The sequence below is a fragment of the Electrophorus electricus genome, chromosome 17, assembly GCF_041902795.1.
Source record: "Electrophorus electricus isolate QZ-2024a chromosome 17, ASM4190279v1, whole genome shotgun sequence".
Lineage (NCBI taxonomy): Eukaryota > Metazoa > Chordata > Actinopteri > Gymnotiformes > Gymnotidae > Electrophorus > Electrophorus electricus.
This window is the reverse complement of record NC_137513.1, coordinates 19,640,001-19,645,000: the sequence shown is the minus strand read 5'-3', so window position 1 is coordinate 19,645,000 and position 5,000 is coordinate 19,640,001. Positions and strand designations below refer to the sequence as shown.

At 47.9% G+C, this 5,000-nt stretch overlaps 1 protein-coding gene across 2 annotated transcripts in view; it reads left to right on the top strand.

Annotated features, from left to right (window-relative positions):
• LOC113568368 (uncharacterized) overlaps positions 1-5,000 on the top strand; it is a 32,332-nt gene that overhangs the window by 16,705 nt on the left and 10,627 nt on the right. The gene's annotated exons all lie outside the window — the stretch shown is intronic.

Sequence of the window (5,000 nt, the reverse complement as noted above, 5' to 3'; positions counted from 1 at the left end):
AACATTAATTTACTGAGCACACATTTCAGACTAGAAATCACAACCAAGCTGAATTACATCTATCAAGTTTTTGTCTGTTAAACATAACAATAAACAATACATTATTATTATTATTATTATTATTATTATTATTATTATTACAATGCCACTGGTTATTTACAGAATGAGTCATCATTGTTCCTGAACATAATGTTCGCTCGTGAGCATCTCGAGCGTTGTCGAGGTTAGGGTCAGCTTCGACAGCAGCAGCAGAAAGTGAACAGCAAAGTGCGTTAGTTTGTTGAAATGCAGTGACTCCTACACACTCCTCCTTAGCTCTCGTCTATGTACAAAGGCAAAATACGGCACAGAAAACAAATGTTCCCATTTGTCAGCCACAGGCAGTTAGATTTCTGACGCACGGAGTCCCATTTAACCGCGGTTATTAGCTCCAAAGGCGTCGGATCACAGGCGAGTGTGCTGCTCTCCGTCTGGGTAAGTGGCTTACACAGAATGCGGTGTCATTGTAGGAGAGCTAATCCTACGAAATCCGCTAATTAGGGGAGCCGTAATGTGGAGGCGCGCGAAGCAGCGGGCTGAGCCCAGCTGTGCTCTATGCAGCGCGCTCTCCTTCCAGCAAAGCAAAACAGCGCGTGTGCTCGGGAGACAGTGGCCAAGTGCGCAGCCCTCCGTCCCGAAAACTTTCCCACGGAGTCAAACCCACGGGCGCACGGCAACGAAACAAGCCTGGAAGCACACGCCAACGCACGCGAGAACCAAAACACAACGCCACTCGAGAACAGAGGTGCAGTGGTAACATAGGTGCAAATGAAACAAGCGCGCACAGAGGAGAAACTGAGAGAACCGTGCACCGGCATGTGATTGAACGGTGCAAGCGTGTGTGCGTGTGTATGCGCGCGCGCGCGTGTGCGCACGCATGCGTGCGTGCGTGCGTGCATGTGTGTGTAAACAGTTTCCAGAGCAGGAGCGTGGAGTCGCAGCTGAAAGGGCACTAACCTGATGTGCATGTCCAGCGCTTCGCGACTGTGCTGGGACAGACGCGTCTTCCTCCGCCGTCCTCTTCCTCAGATGTCCCCGCGCTCGGACAAATACCCCCACGTGTGACCACCGCGTTTCAGGACTTTCACACACACCACAGACATAGACACAAGCATACACACACACACACACACACATACACACACACACACACACACACCACACACACACTCTCGAGGGGTGACAGGGGGTCAGACTGGACCGGGAACAATCGTGCTCACACAAAAGAGCCGGCAGCCACGCAGCCACTATCCAGCGTGAGTGTGAGTGTGTGTGAGAACGAGCACGCGTGTGTGTGTTCAGCAGTAACGGCAGAGAGATCTATGCTTGGTTCTTTCACTCGCTCCCTCTCTTGTGCGCTCTCTCGCTCTCTCTCTCTCTCTCACACTTTCCTTCCGTCCAGCTCTCTTCTCAGATATGACCTGAGTGAGGAGATATACAGAGTATGCTCTTTTCTCTCTCTCTCTCTCTCTCTCTCTCTCTCTCTCTCTCTCTCTCTCTCTCTCTCTCTCTCTCTTTCCTAGCACAGTCTTTTTCTTTTCATTTCCTCCTGGGAAAGCTACGCACAGCAGTTCTCTCTCTCTTTCTCTCTCTCTCTCGCTCTCTCTCTCTCTCTCTCTCTCTCTCTCTCTCTTCCACTCTCACTCAATCTTCTCTCTCTTTCAGTCTCTCCCTCTCTCTCTCGTTTATCCTCCCTCCTCCTCGCTGGCCCTTTACTTTCTCACTGTCAAAGCTGCCTTTCAAATGCTGATTAGCACCCAGAGTAAGAGAGAGAGAGAGAGAGAGAGAGAGAGAGAGAGAGAGAGGAGAGAGAGAGAGAGAGAGAGAGAGAGAGAGGGAGAGAGAGAGGGAGGGGTATACCTAAGAAAGGGAAGATTCCATCACAGCTAAACACAGTGTAAACCTTCTCCTCAGCCTTCCACAATCTCCCTCAGACGTCACACATGCAAGTGAGCATCGCACAACAGCCCATCAGAGGTTCTCCGGAGACAATCACACACACACACACTCTCACACACACACACACACACACACACATACACACACACTCTCTCTCTCTTGCACATATAAGCAAATAATCCCACTTGGGTCGTTGGGTAGCTTTGCGAAAGCGCGTTCTGTTTCCCTCCCTCCCTGTTCATTCCCTGCGCCCTCAAACACTACTCAGAATATTGATACATTACCCCCTCCACCCCCCCTTTCTCTCTCTCTCTCTCTCTCTCTCTCTCTCGCCCCCTCTCTCCATCACTCACTTTCCCCGCTGAATACTGATAGGCTGTCTACTCCGTGGTCTGGGTTTCAAATTTTGTCTCTCATTTTCTTTCTCTCTCTCTCTTTCTGTCTATCTCCCTTTCTCTTCCTCTCTTTCCCCCCTCTCTCTTTCTCTCTCTCTCTCTCTCTCTGCACTCATGAAAAAGCCTAAAGAAATATAAAGGGGGGGGGGGGGGGAGAGCAGAAGTTAATGCACTGAGCTCAACATAAATTCAGTTAAGTACCGTTTCAGATTATGTCCAGCTAAAATGATCTTAGGCATGTGGGAGGGGCATACGTGAGGGAGAGCGAGAACACGCTCCTCTACGGCACACGGTGGGGGGGGGGTGGCCTGCTGTGAGGACAACAGGATTTAAAAGGAAGGAAGGTGAGAGAGAAGTTGGAGGTAATGAAGACATGCAGGTATTTTTGCTTTCCAGTTCCTGCATTGTTCACAGAGTGGGATGTTCCATTCAGGATGGGGGGAGGTGTTAGAAAGGGAGCTCAGCCCTGGTAAATCGCCCCAACACTCATATCTTAACTCGACTCTTACGAAAGACTTTTTCGTTGGGTGTTTCTGTTTATGGTTTATTTTAAACAAAGTTTTGAGCAGAAGTGATCAACTCGGGAAAGAAAGAGAGTTTCATCTTGGGTTTGAAAAGACTGTAAGTGAGATAATGCTCACACCATGTGATTGTGGTTACCACGCACACCACCAACCCTAACACTTTATATGAGTAGTGTGAGGGGACATCACGCACACCACCAACCCTAACACTTTATATGAGTAGTGTGAGGGGACATCACTCACACCACCCACCCTAACACATTATCTGAGTAGCGTGAGGGGACATCACTCACACCACCAAACCTAACACATCTGAGTAGTGTGAGGGGACATCACTCACACCAACAAACCTAACACATTATCTGAGTAGTGTGAGGGGACATCACTCACACCAACAAACCTAACACATTATCTGAGTAGTGTGAGGGGACATCACTCACACCACCAAACCTAACACATTATCTGAGTAGTTTGAGGGGACATCACTCACACCACCAAACCTAACACATTATACGAGTAGTGTGAGGGGACATCACTCACACCGCCCACCCTAACACATTATCTGAGTAGTGTGAGGGGGACATCACTCACACCACCCACCCTAACACATTATCTGAGTAGTGTGAGGGGGACATCACTCACACCACCCACCCTAACACATTATCTGAGTAGTGTGAGGGGACATCACTCACACCACCCACCCTAACACATTATCTGAGTAGTGTGAGGGGACATCACTCACACCACTCACCCCCCCCAAACTACGCTTTTGCTGGCTGTGTATGATTGCAAAACAAAGCTCATGACACAGACGGCCATTATGGCCACAATCTGGTTTTGCGTTTAAACAGCGTCACATCTGAGCCAAGCCTGTCTGCACACAGTCAACCTCCCAGACTAATTCATCCACAGCGATGTGTGTGCCCAGCAGGTCTCATCTGCACTAATGGACTGAGGCCAGTGGAGATGTATAGTACTATTATTACAAAGGTGAGAAAACAGAAATGTCCATAAATTAATTTGTCTCAGATCTCTCCTTTTGCCTCTAATTACAAATTCTGAAAAACGCAGCAACTGTTTTGGTGTAGGTGTAGTGTGTAAGTGAAGACAAGCTGTCCTCACAAGAAACTGCATACATGACACCTTACAGTCACACTAACTTCAAATGTAAATATTTAGAAATATTACAACTCTAGAATATATATATATATATATATATATATATATATATATATATATTTCAGATTTTGAACAGAACTGTTCAAGACACATTTTTACATTTGTCTTTTTATTATTTTACATTTAATCAGTTCGGGCCAGTAAAAAGTGACATTGCTAGAGGAAATAAGACAACACCAAACCAAACACGCAAGCGAGCTGAAAACGACTGCCCAGATATGACGGCTTCGCTAATTCAGAATCTCCCTCCTTAGGGGTGGTCATTTTGAGCCCCTCCCCCCTCACACACTCTCATTCTCTATTCAGCACATAGGCAGTGCTGCCCTGAACTGCCTCTCTTACCCTTCACTGGCTCTGACAGCACCAAAAGTAATTACCACCCTAATTTATCCTGTCCTCTTTGTGCATACGTCAGTGTGCATGTGTGTGTGTGTGTGTGTGTGTGTGTGTGTGTGTGTGTGTGTGTGCGCGCGTGAGTGCGCATGTGTTTGTAAGTGTGTGATTCAGGCTATCAGCGGATTTGCGTGCCCGAATGTGTGTGTGTGTGTGTGTAAGTGTGCACACTCATGTATATGTCCATGCGTGCTCATATGGGTGTTTGTCTGTTGTGCGTGGCTAACCTCCCCTTGGTCTAATTATTTAGGCCCAGAGTCCCTATAGTCCCCATCTACTTCTCCATCTCCCCCTTCTCACCTCCACCCTAAACCTTTACTGCCCCCTGCAATTGCCCCCAGCCTGCCTCACTGCTCCCCAAACAGACTGCTCCTCCTATCTGCTCCCTCACAAATCCTATCCCAGGTGAGCTGACGACATCAGGAAGCCTTAACAAGCTCTGAATATTAATGAGCTGTTTTAAATACTAATGACATGTGCAATTCAATGAGGTGGGTGGTGCTTGCCGTCCACAGTGTGTATATGTCGATGGATCATTCGGTCTGTCGTTATGGTGTGATGACGCTTGTGT